Below are 18,369 nucleotides of genomic sequence, written 5' to 3'. Positions count from 1 at the left end.
ATTACATTCTGTACAATACAAGGTGGGGTGGACTCAGTATATAACTTATATTACATTCTGTACAATACAAGGTGGGGTGGACTCAGTACATAACTTATATTACATTCTGTACAATACAAGGTGGGGTGGACTCAGTCCATATCTTATATTACATTCTGTACAATACAAGGTGGGGTGGACTCAGTCCATATCTTATATTACATTCTGTACAATACAAAGTGGGGTGGACTCAGTACATATCTTATATTACATTCTGTACAATACAAAGTGGGGTGGACTCAGTCCATATCTTATATTACATTCTGTACAATACAAGGTGGGGTGGACTCAGTACATATCTTATATTACATTCTGTACAATACAAGGTTGGGTGGACTCAGTACATATCTTGTATTACATTCTGTACAATACAAGGTGGGGTGGACTCAGTACATAACTTATATTACATTCTGTACAATACAAGGTGGGGTGGACTCAGTCCATATCTTATATTACATTCTGTACAATGCACAGTGGGTTGGACTCAGTACATATCGTATATTACATTCTGTACAATACAAGGTGGGGTGGACTCAGTACATAACTTATATTACATTCTGTACAATACAAGGTGGTGTGGACTCAGTCCATATCTTATATTACATTCTGTACAATACAAGGTGGGGTGGACTCAGTCCATATCTTATATTACATTCTGTACAATACAAAGTGGGGTGGACTCAGTACATATCTTATATTACATTCTATACAATACAAAGTGGGGTGGACTCAGTCCATATCTTATATTACATTCTGTACAATACAAGGTGGGGTGGACTCAGTACATAACTTATATTACATTCTGTACAATACAAGGTGGGTGGACTCAGTCCATATCTTATATTACATTCTGTACAATACAAGGTGGGGTGGACACAGCACATAACTTATATTACATTCTGTACAATACAAGGTGGGTGGACTCAGTCCATATCTTATATTACATTCTGTACAATACAAGGTGGGGTGGACACAGCACATATCTTATATTACATTCTGTACAATACAAGGTGGGGTGGACTCAGTACATATTTTATATTACATTCTGTACAATACAAGGTGGGGTGGACACAGCACATATCTTATATCATTCTGTACAATACAAGGTGGGGTGGACTCAGTACATATCCTATATTACATTCTGTGCAATACAAGGTGGGGTGGACACAGCACATATCTTATATTACATTCTGTACAATACAAGGTGGGGTGGACTCAGTACATATCTTGTATTACATTCTGTACAATACAAGGTGGGGTGGACTCAGCACATAACTTATATTACATTCTGTACAATACAAGGTGGGGTGGACTCAGTACATATGTTATATTACATTCTGTACAATACAAGGTGGGGTGGACTCAATCCATATCTTATATTACATTCTGTACAATACAAAGTGGGGTGGACTCAGTACATATCTTATATTACATTCTATACAATACAAAGTGGGGTGGACTCAGTCCATATCTTATATTACATTCTGTACAATACAAGGTGGGGTGGACTCAGTACATAACTTATATTACATTCTGTACAATACAAGGTGGGGTGGACTCAGTACATAACTTATATTACATTCTGTACAATACAAGGTGGGTGGACTCAGTCCATATCTTATATTACATTCTGTACAATACACAGTGGGGTGGACTCAGTCCATATCTTATATTACATTCTGTACAATACAAGGTGGGGTGGACACAGCACATATCTTATATTACATTCTGTACAATACAAGGTGGGGTGGACTCAGTACATATCTTATATTACATTCTGTACAATACAAGGTGGGGTGGACACAGCACATATCTTATATTACATTCTGTACAATACAAGGTGGGGTGGACTCAGTCCATATCTTATATTACATTCTGTACAATACAAGGTGGGGTGGACACAGCACATATCTTATATTACATTCTGTACAATACAAGGTGGGGTGGACTCAGTACATATCTTATGTTACATTCTGTACAATACAAGGTGGGGTGGACTCAGTATGTCGGTCTTTGAAGACGTCACCGAGCCCTCTTTCTCCTTCAGGCTGTTGATCACAGAAGTCTCTCTGACCAGTTTTATGCAGTAATGTCTGTTTTGTGACAAAAACCAGTTCGCAGAAACCTTCGAGTCCAGCGGGAAACCATCATAGAACGGGTCTTATTTGTAAACAGAAACGTTATCCATTACTCCACTGGCCGAGGTTGTAAAACTGAAGTAACAGCTCACACTCCCACAGCTCTGAAGAATGAGCAGGTACCGAGTTCGTCTCGGTCATGCCCACCCGATTCACACGGTGAACAATCCCCAAAGACCTTTGCTGCTTCCCTTCGATCGCTCAGGTAGAGTGGAGAACTGTTGTACAATTAACAGATCAAAGTCATCCTCAGGTTGCTTGTTCGAAGTAGCGAACGTGCTTTTGGAGTAATTAGCTCCAGGCCGTTCTCTTAAATTTACAGGCAGCCGACAGCTTAACACGTTGGCGCTGAGGCACAGGAGACCTCTTTTCATTTCTCATAACTTAAAGCTTTCTGTGTCTGCCCAAACACGGCTGCTTTGCTCGAGCATTTGCCTCTGCTCACCAGCAGTGAGTGCTTTTGAGCAACAACACTTCAAACCGCTTTCAGGCAAAAAAAGTCTTCTATCAGTCAGACAGACAGAGAGACATACTGGGTTCTCGCTGCTCCCTCAAGCTCGGCACAGCTGTTCCTATCCTCGTCTGCTTTCCGCAGGCTCGGGTTCTTCTCAGCATCATTCACGATTACAGTGGCTTCCCGTTCTGCTGTCGCTCACTTGTTGATACTCGATAACTCCGATTAGAGCAAAATATTGATTGAATTCAGGGAGGGGCCAACCCAAGGCAAGATTTATCTGCTGGTAGTGGAGCTGCTTGGATGCGAGTGCGAAGCAGCTACTGTGATGGGCAATTTACAAGAAACAACCTCAAATGTGGAATAAAGGGGGCAGTAGCAACATGGATACAGAATTGGCTCAGGTACAGGAAACAGAGAGTAGTGGTGAACGGTTGTTTTTCGGACTGGAAGGAGGTGTACAGTGGTGTTCCCCAGGGACCAGTTCTGGGACCACTGCTTTTCTTGATATATATTAATGACTTGGACTTGGGTGTATAGGGCACAATTTCCAAATTTGCATATGACTCAAAAATGGAAGTGTAGTGAACAGTGAGGTGGATAGTGATCGACTTCAAGAGGATATAGACAGGCTGGTGGCATGGGCGCATACGTGGCAAATGAAAGTTAACGCAGAAAAATGCGAAATCATGCATTTCGGTAGGAAGAACGAGGAGAGGCAATATAAACTATAGGGCACAATTCTAAAAGGGGCACAGGAACAGAGAGATCTGGGGGTATATGTGCACAAATCGTTCAAGGTGGCAGGGCAGGTTGGGAAAGCGGTTAAAAAGCATACGTGATCCAGGGTTTTTTAAATAGACTACAAAAGTATGGAAGTCATGATGAACCTTTATAAAACAATGTTTCGGCCAAAACTGTAGTATTGTGTCCACTTCTGGCCACTGCATTTTAGGAAAGATGTGAAGGTCTCCGAGAGGGTGCTGAAGAGATTTACTAGATTGATTCCATGGATGAGGGGCTCCAGTTACGTGGAGAGGCTGGAGAAGCTGGAGTTGTTCTCCTTGGAACAGAGACTGTTGCGAGGAGACTTGATAGAGGTATTCAAAATCATGAAGGGTCCAGACAGAGTAGATAGAGAGAAACTGTTCCCATTGGTGGAAGGGTCAAGGACCAGAGGAAATAGAATTAAGGTGATTGGCAAAAGAATTAAAGGTGACATGAGGAAAAACTTTTTTACACAGCGAGCAGTTAGGATCTGGAATGCACTGCCCGAGGGGATGATTCAATCGTGGAAAGGAAATCATTTTCAGGGCGACGGGGATGGGACGGGGGAGTGGGACTAGCTGGGTTGCTCGTGCATAGAGCCGGTGCGGACTCGATAGGCCGAATGGCCTCATTCCGTGCTGTAACCTTTCTATGATTCTCGCTGAGCATGTGAGAGATAGCAGGATAGATTGTTGCATTCTCCACACACCTTTTGACTTGGGTCAATTGTCCAGAAAAAAAGTGGCGTCAGTTTTCAGCGAGCCCATGGTCCATGTACTTCTTAAGCTTCACTGCGTGCGATGGCACACAGAGGTCAAGGGGCAGCAAATCTTTTGGTGTGCTGCAGGAAGCAAAAATTCTTGATTTTGGTCTTGAGCAAAGATGGAAAAAAAAGCTTAATTATGCCTTCTCTGAGGATTGAACTCAGGACCTTCAGATTATGAGACTGACGCGCTACCTGCTGCGCTAAGAAGGCACTTGAAACATAACTGTCCAGGCAACACTACCAAGTCGGACAGTTTGCAAGGTGTAAAGTCATGAACGAATTGGCAGTTTGCAAAAACCATCCATCCAGGTGGAAATCGAACCAACAATCTCCTGAATTCTGGTCAGACACGTTATTCATTTCTCCACTGGCCCAGGGTGCGGCAAGCAATTAGGAGCTCACACTCTCTCAGCGCTGCGGTATGAGCAGGTATCGAGTCAGTCTCGGTCATTTCCACACGACTCCACGAGTCCGGGAGTGTCAAAAGGCGCACGGTGAACAATCACTAAAGAGAGGGACCTTTGCTGCTTCCCTTCCATAGCTCAGCTGGTAGTGCAGAAAACTTGTAGAGATTGAAACTTGAAAGGCAAATCGCTGGTTTAATTCTGGCTCAAAGTATATTGCCACCAATCCCATGTGTTTTAATTTTGCACACTTATATGTGGGACTTTATCAAAAGCCTTCTGAAAATCCAAACAAAACACATCCACTGGTTCTCCCTTATCTATTCTGCCAGTTACATCCTCAAAAAACTCCAGTAGATTTGTCAAACATGAGTTCCCTTTCATAAATCCATGTTGACTTTGTCTAATCCCGTTGATATTTTCTGAGTGTCCTGTTATCACATCCTTTATAATAGACTCTCACATTTTCCCGAGTACTGATGTTAGGCTAACCGGTCCGTAGTTCCCTGTTTTCTCTCTCCTTCCTTTTTTAAATAGTGGGTTTATATTTGCCACCCTCCAATCTGTAGGAACTGTTCCATAATCTATCGAATTTTGGAAGATGACGACTAATGCATTCATTATTTCCATGACTACCTCTTTCAGTGCTCTGGGATGCAGATTATCAGGCCCTGGGGTTTTATCGGCTTTCAGTCCTATTGATTTCTCCAGCACTATTCGTTTACGAATACTGATTTCCTTTAATTCCTCTTTCTCACTATTCCCTAGCATTTCTGGGAAGTTATTTGTGTCCTCTTCTGTTAAGACAGAACCAAAGTATTTGTTTAATTGTTCTGCCATTTCCTTGTTCCCCATTATAAATCCTCCCGTTTCTGACTGTAATGGACCTACTTTTGTCTTCACTAATCTTTTTCTTTTCACATACTTGTAGAAGCTTTTACAGTCCACTTTTATGTTCCTTGCAAGTTTACTCTCATACTCTATTTTACCCTCTTAATCAATCGCTTGTTGCTTTTTTGTTGAATTCTAAACTGTTCCCAATCTTCAGGCTTGCTACTTTTTCTGGCACTTTATATGACTCCTCTTTGGATCTAATACTATCCTTAATTACTTGTGTTAGCCATGGTTGGGCCACTTACCCATTTGAGTTTTTATGCCAAAAACTGTTGCAATTTATGCATTCGTTCCTAAAATGTTAGCCATTGCCTATCCACCGTCATGCCTTTTCATGAAGTTTCCCAATCTATCATAGCCAACTCACTCCTCATACCTTCGTAGTTTCCTTTGTTTCGATTTAGGACCCTAGTTTCGGATTGGACTACTTCACTTTCCATCTTAATGACGAATTCTATCATGTTATGGTCACTCTTGCCAAGAGGACCCCGCACAACAAGATTATTAATTAACCCCTTCTCATTGCACAATACCCAATCAAGGATAGACTGTTCCCCAGTTGGCTCTTCATCGCACTGGTCTAAAATATCATCTCGTGCACACTCCAGGAATTCATCCTCCACAGTATTATTGGTAATTGGGTTTGGCCAGTCGATATGTTGATTAAAGGCACCCATGATTACATGCATCTCTAATTTCCTGTTTGATGCCGACCCCTATATTACGACTACTGTTTAGAGGCCTATAGACAACTCCCACCGGTGTTTTCTGCCCCTTGGTGCTTCTTAACTCCATCCAGACTAAATCTACAGCGGCCATCTTGAAAAAAATGGCCGCATGTACGGCGGCCGTCATGGACAAAGTTGCGGCAGGTACGAAGGACATCTTGGACAAAATGGCGGCAAGTACGGTGGCCGTTTTGGTCAAAAAGGCAGTCAGTATGGCAGCCATATTGAACAAAATGTCGGCTAGCACGGCGGCCATCTTGGACAAAATGGCGGCAAGTATGGCGGCCACTTTGGACAAAACGGCTGAAAGTAAGGCGGCCATCTTGGACAAAATGGTCGCAAGTACGGCGGCCATCTTGGTAAAAATGGCGGTAAGTACGGCGGCCATATTGGACAAAATGGCGGTAAGCACGACGGCGATCTTGGATAAAATGGAGGTGATTACGGCAGCCACGTTGGACGTAATAGCGGCAAGTACCTCAAGGCTGTTCGACAGGAAGAGGAGGAGGCCATTCAGCCCCTCCAGCCTGCTTCACAGATAAAAGAGGACATTCATCGGAATATAGGAACAGGATAGGCCATTCAGCCTCTCGTGCCTGATCCGCCATTTGATAAGATCATGGCTGATCTGTGATCTAACTCCATACACCTGCCTTTGGCCCATATCCCTTAATAACTTTGGTTGACAAAAAGCTATCGATCTCACGTTTAAATTTAGCAATTGAGCTAGTATCAATTGCCGTTTGCAGAAGAGAGTTCCAAACTTCTACCACCCTTTACGTGTGTAGAAATCTTTTCTAATCTCACTCCTGAAAGGTCTGGCTCTAATTTTTATATTGTGCCCCCTACTCCTAGATTCCCCAACCAGCGGAAATAGTTCCCCTTAATATCTTATAAACTTCGATCAGATCACCCCTTAACCTTCCAAACTCTAGAGAATACAACCCACATTGTGTAATGTCTCCTTGTAACTTAATGCTTGAAGCCCGGGTATCATTCTAGTAAACCTACGCTGCACTCCCTCCAAGGCCAATATGTCCTTCCGAAGGTGCAGTGCCCAGAACTGCTCACAGTACTCCAGGTGCGTTCTAACCAGGGTTTTGTATAGCTGCAGCACAACATCTGCCCCCTTGTACTCTAGTCCTCTAGATATAAAGGCCAGCATTCCATTAGCCTTCTTGATTATTTTATACACCTGTTCATGACACTTCAATGATCTGTGTACCTGAACCCGAAGTCCATTTTGACATCCACTGTTTTTAACTTTTTACCATTTAGAAAGTGCCCTGTTCCATCCTTTTTTGATCCAAAATGGATGACCTCACATTTGTCTACACTGAATTCCATTTGCCACAGTTTTGCCCATTCACCTAATCTATCAAAATCGCTTTATAATTTTATGTTTTCATCTACACTGCTTACAATGCCACCAATCTTTGTGTCATCGGCAAACTTAGATAGGAGACTTTCTATGCCGTCATCTAAGTCGTTAATAAATATTGTAAATAATTGAGGCCCCAAGACAGATCCCTGCGGGACTCCACGAGTCACATCCTGTCAATGTGAGTACCTTCCCATTATCCCTACTCTCTGTCGCTTTTCGCTCAGCCAACTTCCGAACCAAGTCCGTACTTTTCCCTCGATTCCATGGGCTTCTATGTTAGCTAACAGTCTCTTATTTGGGACCTTATCAAATGCCTTCTGGAAGTCCATATAATTAACATCCATTGACATTCCCCTGACCACTACTTTAGTCACCTCTTCAAAAAATTCATTCAGATTTGTCAGGCCCGATCTACCTTTCACAAATCCATGCTGGCTCTCTCTGATTAACTGAAAATTCTCGAGGTGTTCAGTCACCCTATCCTTAATTATAGACTCCAGCATTTTCCCCACAACAGATCTTAGGCTAACTGGTTGATAATTCCCAGGTTTCCCTCTCTCTCCTTTCTTAAAAAGCGGAGTGATATGTGCAATTTTCCAATCGAGAGCGACAGTTCCTGATTCTGGAGAACATTCAGCACCTCAAGGCTGTTACACAGGAAAAGGAGGAGGCCATTCAGCCCTTCTTTCCAGGAACTGGAGGCCAATCAACCTCTCGAGCCTGTCGGATAGCAACAGGAGGAGGCCATTCAGCCCCTCGATACTGTTATACGGGAACTGAAGGCCATTCAGAATCATGGTCCTGTTACATTGTATCCCTCGAGCCTGTTTCACAGGAACTGGACGCCATTCAGCTACTCGAGCCTGTTAAGTGGGAAGAAGAGGCCATTCAGCCCCTCGAGCATGTTATACAGGAACTGAAGGCCAATCAGCCCCTCAAGCCTGTTACATAGCGACAGGCGGAGGCCGTTCAGCAGCTCGAGCCTGTTATACAGGAATTGGACGAAATTCAGCCCCTCGAGCATGTTAGGTAGGAACAGGAGGAGGCCAATCAGTCCCTCGATCCTGTTACATTGGAACAGGTGGAGGCCATTCAGCCCCTCGAGAAAGTTACATAGGAACAGGAATACACCATTCAGCTCCTTGAGCCTGTTCCGCCATTTAATTAGATCTGCATCTTAACTTCATTCAACCGCCTTGGTTCCTAAATCCGTAATACTTTTGCCGAACAAAAATCTAGCAATCTATGTTTCGAAATTTCGTATTGACCCCCCGCCTCTATCGACTTTTGTGGGAGGGAGTTCCAGATTCCCACTACCCTTTGTGTGAATAAGTGATTCCTGACATCAACCCTGCACGGCCGACCTCTAATTTCAAGGTTATGCACCATTGTTGTCGATTCCCCACCAGAGGAAATAGTTTTATTCTCTATCTACCCTATTAATTCCTTTAATCATCCTAAACACCTCAATTAGATCATCCCATAATCTTCTATAGTCAGGGGGATACAAGCCTTGTCTATCCAACCTGTCCTCATAATTTAACCCTTTCAGCTCCGGTATAATTCTGGTGAATCTGCGCTGCAGCCCTTCCAAGCCAAATATATCCTTCCTGAGGTGCAGTGCCCAGAACTGAATGCAGTCCTCCAGATGGGCTCTAACCAGAGCTCTGTACAGCTGGAACATAACTTCCACCCCTTTATATTCCAGCCCTCGAGAAATAAAGGCCGACATTCTATTAGCCTTTTTAATTATTTCTGTAACTGTTCACTAGATTTTAATGATTTCTGTAGTTGGACCCTAAATTTCTCTGCTCCTCCACAGTTCCGACCTCCTCACCATTTAGAAAACTCTCTGATCTATCTTTCTCAGATCCGAAGTGGATGACCTCACATTTCCCCTCATTGAACTCCATTTGCCACAGTTTTACCCACTCACGTAATCTCTCAATGTCCTGGGAATGTTTGGTTGGAGAATGATTTATATCAGATCGTTATTTTAAAAAAATTAGGATTGATTTTTAATTTGTATGGTTTGAACAAGATCATTGTTCCCCGATCAGTAAAATGTCCTTGTTTTTCAAATCGTGGCGACAGTTCAGAGATAGTTGCCTTTTTGCCGACTTTCATGAAGTGAGATTTTGCTGATTTCAAATCAGCTGTATTTCTAAGCTTGAAAAAGCAGCTCCTCTGTTAGTTGAGGCTTCACTCCCAATTTATCAGCGTTTACGCTTGTCCTGATATCAATGTAACATTTGAAGGGCTCCAGGTAATGAACAGTGAAACCCCTTCAGATTATCTCAGCCCACTCGTTCTATCCAGTGCCTAATAGTGCCTGCTCTTCAGAGGGTGAAAGATTCACATTACACTAGATCTTGTTTTAGACTTGAACTGCCAAACAAATTGATGAAACAATAAGAGAACAAACAAATAGTAGCAGCAAGACAACAGTTTTACTGTAAAGTTCAACGAGATCCTTACTGGAAAAGAAAATAATAAATAATTCACAAATAATGTACGAAACTGTGAGCGAACTTTCGAACATCCTGGTTTCTTTGTTGTCATTTTTTCACTAACTATGGAAACTGACGACTTGATGAACATTCTCAGAGATTCCAAACAGACTCACCAGTTTGAAAAAGACAGGCTGACAAATGGTTTCAAAACAGTGACTGGGCGCCAGTCATTTTAAGCAATGGTCTGTTTAATTCAACTGAAGCTTCCAATCAGAACTGGAGGAGAAGAAATGACCCCGGAGGTTTGTATCTGAATCAAATGTTTGACTTTGTGAGGTCAGGCTGCCTTTAAGAGGTGCAGCCTGCCTTTAAGAGGTGCAGCCTGCCTTTCAGAGGTGCTGGCCACTTACGCAATATCGTGGCCCCCTGCTGGTGAGAAGCCGCTCAACAGCGCAGCCAGGCCTGACTGCTCGCAGGAATCAAGGAAATCACCAGGCAGCACCAATCTCACGGACTGTCTTCATCTCAATGACCGGGTGCAGGTTAATGACGTGGGGGTTAATCGACCCCCGCGCCCGGATTCTGGGGGTTATCGAATTTAACCCCGTACATATCTGTATATATATTTTACATAGAATACAGCACGGCACAGAAACAGTCCATTCAGCCCATCTGGGTAAAGAAGTTCCTCTGAATTTCTTATTTGACAACAACTTCTGGAGTAGAAAATATAATACAATATATAATCAAATATTATATGTATGTATATTTAACATCGAATGTACAGTACTGCACAGTACAGTGTCCATTCGGCCTGACTACTATTTCTGTTTTACAACACCACTTCTTTATATAAAATACAATACAATATATCTTTATATATATATTACATAGAATTCAGCACGTCACCGAAACAGGCCATTCGGCCCACCTGGGTAATTAAATATCCCACAGTGTTCACACAGTGACCACGTGATCCCACAGTGCACCCAGTGATGGTGTCCCATTGATCCACAGTATCCCAGTGATCTAAAGTGCACCCAGTGGTCCCACAGTGATTGCAGAGTGACCCATTGATACCACAGTGCATTCGTGATATTGCCCCAGTCATACACAGTGTCCCAGTGATCCACAGTGCACCCAGTGATCCCACAGTGCACGCAGCGTGACCCAGTGATTCCACGGTGCCCCCAGTGTCCCCACCGTGCACCCAGTGATTCCACGGTGCACCCAGAGGTACCAGTATCCAAACTGCATTTGTGTAAACGTTGGAGAGACTTTCTTTACATACAACAACTTGTGCTTATGAAATAACGTGTTTTATATATATATATTTCATATTACATAGAATGGGTAATTAAATTCCTCCTGTAACACCATGAAGCTGAATTGAAATGGCGGCCATTAAGGCGGTCAACTTAAACAAAGTGGTCGCCAGTGTCCCAGTGCTCCCACATTAACCCAATGATTCCACAGTGTCCCACTGATCCCACAGTGTCCCGGTGATCCCAAAATACCCCAGTGAACCTGAAGTGTCCCAGTGATCCCACAGCAACCTGTGATCCCACAGTGCTCCCATTGATCCCACAGTGACCCAGACAAAACTCACGTGAGTCCCATTGGGTGCAGCCTGTGTTAAAGGCCTCGGTCAGTGCCCTGTGGAGAGAAAGCCTGTAGTTTGTGGTTAACTTACAGTTTGTGGCTTTTTCCAATCAGCCAACGAGTTCAAACAAATTCATGACATTCAAAAGAGTCAAAGCAAAAAGCTTTTTAAAAAACCGAACGCACGGCAAGATCCCTCATCAATTACAGGGACAATCTCTCAGCAACATTCAATTACACAGAAACAAAGCCCAGTTTATAAAGGAGAAGAATCTAAGTCGTAAAAGATTGAGAGACAATCTTAATCGATAACAACTTGTATTTATTTCTTACAGCAACTACTACAACATCAATTTTCATTATTACATATATATGTATTTGCATAATACAACTACTATTACAAAGCCTCCATAAAGGATGTGGGGAAAGAGCAAAGGGGGAAATGGGACGAATTCGACAGCCCTTTCAAAGAGCTGGCACAGGCACAGTGGGGCGAAAGGCCTCCTCTTGTGCCATAGCTACCATGAAACCTTAAATCTATGAACAACAACTTCAATGTCATGAACCTGAAACAAAATGGACACCAGTAAGGCAGTCATCTTACTGAGGGGCAAGGCAGCAATTTAACTGAGGAGCAAGGCGGCCATTTAACTGAGGGGCAAGGCGGCCAAATTACTGGGGGACAAGATGGTCATATTGAACAAATTGGCCGCCATGAAGCTTAAACAAATTGGGCGCCTTGATCCTGAAACCTAATGGCCACCAATAAGGCAGCCATCTTACTGAGGGGCAAGATGAAGCGAGCTGTGTTGTGAGACCCGGAGAGGGTTCATTTGCTGTTCCTGTTAAATCACTGTTGAACGATAGTTAAAGATACAAACGGAGTGAGACTGGCACTAGCTGGTGTTTAACACAAAGACAGCGGAGCGGTGAGGAAATCAAGGACCAAAATGTGAACATCTGCAAAAAAATGGATTAACATTTGGTTATTTGGACGGAATGGTCCTGGAGAAGGAAAGACCAGACATTCGGAGGAAAGGTCAAATGAGTCATTTTGTGTCGTGTTTGCAATTCTAGCTTCTATTAAATAAATCAGAGTAAAATTGGTCTCAATCTGAATGCAGTTCTGATCTAGGATTTGGTTCATTTCTCCATTATTCATATTTTTCTTTAATCTGAAACAATAACCGGACTTGTAACAGTAACATAACAGGAGAGCGCTGCGGGACTCTGACCAGTTTAGTAAGACAGCAGAAGGGGTAAGAGTACATTATGATTTATTACAGAATCCCAGCAGCTCACTGGGAAAGTTACACATGGTACAGATGGAGGAATAAAAATGTGCAAAGTGATTTTACACTTTAATTTGGGGCAGTGCCTTTTTATCTCCAAAAGGTTAAAATCTATGTTTAAATAATGGGCTCTTTATCCTAAAGAAACTTCAGGCACAAACCATGGCTTTATGAACAAAACAATCATTTATTATTCTTAATGCACTAGAAAATTTTACATTTGAATTTAATCAACATCTTGGGATTATACCCGATTTAGAATTGCTTTAACACCAATGAAACTAAACATTCTGAATTCCCAAAATGCATAACCGTTTGGAAATCCAATATCTATCTTCGACTAAGCTGATAACGAAAGTTATATCCTTATGGTTGACTCAAGCTTGCCTGGAAGATTCCAGGCGTTTTCATGGATCCTGTTGTAGTGTCGCCTACCTTACTCTGGCATCCAGGTCATCTGCTTCACAGGCAACCTGTAAACCAGCATCGAGGCATCAAGCTGGGAGGTTGCGAGCAGTCATGAAGATTCCAGGTGAGGTGGTGCTGCCAGGAAGCGAAATGTGAGTTTGGAGCAGCAGTGGTGGATCTGTGTCTCTACCCACTCAACTTCTGCCCAGCTTCTTTGTAACATAGAACCACACCTCTGGGGCGTTAGATTATCAAAAATAGTTTCCTACAAATACAACCCATGATTGATTGACACTTCACTCGTTTTCTCTCAGTGTCCACAACGTAACCAAGTCAAGCCGGCAGGAGTTCAAACCATCTCCAGCCCTTCTGGAATCGTTATTATTGCTATGGTGATCTATCCTCTGCTGTGTGGTCTTTCACAACGTGTCATTAACAATCCTTCTAACAGCCCTTCCTCCTTTTAATCGACCTTTTCCTTCAGACATGCTGAAGCCGATTTAATCTCAGGCTTTCGTTTATCAGATGATTTTTTTACGACACAGAGCAGCTGGGAAACTCCTGCAGTAAGTAATGGTCAGGGTCAGGTACACAAGACTGAGTGACTTTGTTGTGCAGCCTCCCGGCATCACCTCTTTCTTTGTTTCTCTCTGTGGATCTACTTTTCCCTTTTCCTTCTTTCTATCTGTCTCTTCCTCCTTCCCTTTCCATCTGTCTTTATATCATTCTGTTTGCTTCTCACTCTCTCCAGCACTGCTTCTGTCTACTTCTTTCTCTCTGTTTCGATTTGAATTCTCGAACTCTTCTTTGCATCTGTTTCTGTATTTCATTCCATCTCTCTCAGTCTCTGTTTTAATATTTGTATTTCTCCCCATCTCTCCTGTTTTCCATTTTCTCCCTGCTTTCTGTTCCTCGTTTTCTCTTTCTCTTTGTCGTTTTATGTCTGACACTCTCTTGCTCTGAATCTTGCTCAGTCTCCAGTTATTTTGAATTGATTTCTTCTGTCTATTAACCTCTCCTCTCCTTTGTAATTATTTGGCAGTGTCTCTCTCTCATTATATATAGAGAAAGAAAGTATAAATATATATATATGTATATATATATACTTTCTTTCTCTCTTTATTTTTCTCTCTTGTCTTAATAACTTACTCTTTATTTCTCTCCGTCTCTGAATAACTCTGTCTCTGCCTCACTTTATTTCTGCACTTTTCTAATTGGTACATTTATGTTGTCCTTGTGTTCTCTCTCTGTTTATCCTTCTCTCTGTCTCTCGTCTCTCTCCCTCTGCCTCTCTATCTATCTGTTTATTTCCCTTTCTCTGCCCTCTCTGTCTCTCATTCTCTCTGTGTCTCTCTCTCCCTGCCTCTCTCTTTGTCTTTCTCCTGGTCTCTCTCTCTGTCTCTCTCTCGGTCCATCTATGTGCCACTCTCTCTGTCTCTCTCTCTCTGTCTTTCTCTTTCCCTCGCTTCCCTCTCTCTATATCTCCCTCTCTGTCTCTCTGCCTCTCCTTCTTTCTCTCCATCTCTCTCTCCCACCCTCTCTCGCCCTTTCCCTCTCTCTTCCCCTTTGTCTCTCTTTCTCTGTCTCTCTTTCTCTGTCTCTCTCCAAATCTCTTTGTCTCTGACTCTCCCTCTCTCATTTTCTCTGTCTCCCTCTCTCTGTCTCTGTCTCTCTCCAATTCCCTCTCCCATTCTCTCCCTCTTTCTCGCTCCCTCACTCCTTCTTTCTCACTCTCTCTCTGTCTCCCGTTCTCCCCCTCCCCTCTCTCTCTCTGTCCCTCTCTCTGTCTCCCCTCTCTCTCTCCCTCTCTCCCTTCCCCTCTCCATCTTTCTCACCATTTATGTGAAGGACACACATCCTGATCAGGTCCACAGAAGTGACTTTGATTTCCAGCTTTGCCCATTTTGTCTTGCGGTCAGTTAATTAAAGTCCAGCTGAGCTCTTTGGTGCCGTCGTTTTGAACAACAATTCACGTGTTGTCTGCAAAGAAAATCCCGCCTCAATAGGTGAGATTATCAATAAAATATAATCTCAGAATCAGATTTAAGATCATTTCAGGGCTCTGTGCTGCTAATATAAAATGTAATTTCCATCCCCCGGGAAGTGTAGGGGATGGAGTATGAAATGGGATTTAGTTCTCGTGCTTGAAACCCTTCAGCGCTTTCGATGATTTCACTAAATTAACAATTTGATTGAGTGGGTATTTCACCGCGTTCTTCAGCTCCTCTCTGAATTTAGTCTGGGTCAGGACATAAATACACGTGTTTGTGCAGGAACTGAGAAGCCGCAGCATCTTTGATGTCTGTTCTGAGATATAACCAGGGTCAGTGAAGGAGTAATAAGACCGAATGTCTGCAATTCGCACATAAATGAAAAATACAACATATGTCAGCCACAACAGTATAAAACTACCCGAGATACTGAAGAGCAAAATGATGGATTTCTTTCGGTTCTCCATCTCTGGATCACTCCGATTCTCTCCATTGCTGCGGCCCCGGAGTCCCCTGCGGACTCGACTGGACATTAAAATACGCCTGACTGTCAGAACATTGAGCAGCAAAATCAGACAGAACGGGAGACAAGGGGTTAAAATGAGGTGAAACATGTCAAATGCGGCCCATGTGGGGGAAGTACGGAAGCTCAGTTTACTCACACAAAACCAGGGAGCATTATTAATTATATATAAAGGTTCATTGGTAAAGTACCAGGGGACATTCACCAAACAGCCCAGCACACTCACTGTTCCCAGAACCACAGCCGCCGTTCTCTCGGTGCAATATTTAGTTTTCAGCTTCTCACAACAAATGGCCACAAAACGATCAAAGGTGAAAGCGACCGTGAACCAAACAGAAACATTCGTGGTTACAAAACTCAAGACTATAACAAAACTACACACGGGAGTGATGTCCAGGAATGACATTGTGAAATAAATCGAAGTAATCTGACTCAATATCGGATCAGTGATAACGACCAGAAGATCGGCCACTGCCATTCCCACCAGGTAGACACTGATACATTTGGAGAGACCGCACTTTCCTCGGGACAGGATCACAATCGCCACCAAGTTAACTGTAAGAGAGAGAAAAGGAAGCAGCGAAATTATTGATCTGACCTGGAGTGAAAGCAGCAGTTTGAGAGGATCTGAGGTGAAATTTCCAGCTTTGTTGCTGCATCAAACGGTGGAAAGTGATTGATTGACCTGGGCAGCACTTTCGGTCAAAGGGATGTTTTTAAACACAATGATCAGTAATGAATTAAGAGATGGATACAGAAAGTGAATGAAGTGAGCACCGGATCCACTGGAAGGGCTGGGTGAGGGCACAGTGCCGGTGGGGAATGGAGAAGGGGTATTGCACACCCGGAATCCAGCTGATTAAAGCCGGATTTGGGTTCCAGACTGATGGGGAAAAGGGGGAAGGGTGGGGAATGTGAGGGTACAGGGTGAGGTACAGCTGGTTTCTTGCTCTGGGTTAAGTGAGCCGACAGCGGCTGGCACTAAATGGGAAAGGCAGCTGGAGCCCGAGCCAGTGAGTGAGATTGGGAGGGAGACAAGGAAAAGGACATGTAGGAGCTGAACGGGAGTCAGGAGCAGATGGTTTGGGAAAGCGAACAAATTGAAGCAACGGATGAGGAGACAGAGGATTCAATGCAGTGAGAGGAGAGGCTGGGATTCATGGGGAGAGACTGCAGCAGAATGTCAGACGAAATCGAATCTATAGGTCCCACTAACACAATCCAACTATAACATTCAATAGTTCATTTCTGTGGTTATTGATATCAGGGAACCTGTGTCGTTATAAAATGTGTACAATAAATTTACTTTGTAATTCACTTGAAATTAAATTTAAAAGTATTAATTAAATCAACCTCGTTGTTTATTGAATTCACCTAACTTTAACGTACTGTATCCGAACAATTCATTACGATCAAGACATTTCTGATTATATTTTTTTCAGCAAATTTTAATTATGTTCAGTGTTAAGTTGGAAAACAAAGAACATTCACAAAAACAGACTGAGGACCTGACAGGGATATAAACATGAGGAGCGAGTCCCACAATAAAAACTCACCCAAACTGACCACATCATAATAACATATTCAAGTCATTTTTTCTCTGTGTAATTGTACTGGAAGTTTCAGCAGATCATTCTGATGAATTATTCACACCACAGCCTCTCGCTTTCGCTCTCAGTCTCCCTCTCTATCACTCACTTCACTCTCTTTCTCAAGTCCATTTTCATATCCGATTAAATCCTATCATCCTGTGCCTGCATTCTGTTCACCAGCCCCGTGTTCCACCGATCCTATTCTCAGTGTTAGTTTGTTAAATAGTGAAGCCTCTGTGGGATAGTTTAATGTTTCTACAGATCATCCAATTCTCCACCTGTTCACCTGCACTGTTCTCTTCATCCACAAATCATGGAATAAACAGAATCGAATCCCTCTCCCAGGCAGAACTCACAATAATTGAGATTCCTTCTCCAGTAATTATAGGGTATGGGGATGGATGGCGGGATTGTTCAATTTACAAAACTCCAACATCATACTTATCACCTACAGGTACATAGAAGGGCTGCTGATTCCAACAGGGACAGTGCAAATTGAGACCACAAAACATCAAAACATTTCATTTTACAGTGAAGTCCAGTGACAGTCAGTGAATTCATCCACAGTGAAGCAGAGAAGGAGATGTGAAAGAGTCAGCAGCAAACTCAGTTCAGTAACCAGACATCTGAAGCGGCGTCAGATACACACATAATGAAATAATATTTCATAACAGTGATAACCAATAAATACATTGAAATCCCAGTTAAACTGAAGCATGTTATTTGGGAGGGAGGACATTCCGCTGCCTCCTTGTAACACTGAGACCGTGAGCTGTCTCATTATCAATCACTGAAAACACATTGATGAAAACATATTCCAGGACAGGTTAGTTCCACAACAAGAAACTGTTATCAGCTCCTGATGGTCTGATACCAACTCTTAGCCCAGTACATTCAGTACAGAGAATAATCCAGTAACAATGCCAGGGTTGG

General features: G+C 42.9%; 1 non-coding gene across 1 annotated transcript; it reads right to left on the bottom strand.

Annotated features, from left to right (window-relative positions):
* Positions 1-4,302: 4,302 nt before the first annotated feature.
* On the bottom strand, positions 4,303-4,375 carry trnam-cau (transfer RNA methionine (anticodon CAU)). The gene has a single exon. It is a non-coding gene; the product is annotated as a tRNA-Met (tRNA).
* Between the last annotated feature and the right edge of the window lie 13,994 nt (positions 4,376-18,369).

This window comes from Heptranchias perlo, unplaced genomic scaffold (assembly GCF_035084215.1).
Source record: "Heptranchias perlo isolate sHepPer1 unplaced genomic scaffold, sHepPer1.hap1 HAP1_SCAFFOLD_47, whole genome shotgun sequence".
Taxonomy (NCBI): Eukaryota; Metazoa; Chordata; class Chondrichthyes; order Hexanchiformes; family Hexanchidae; genus Heptranchias; species Heptranchias perlo.
This window is presented reverse-complemented; position numbering and strand designations above follow the sequence as displayed.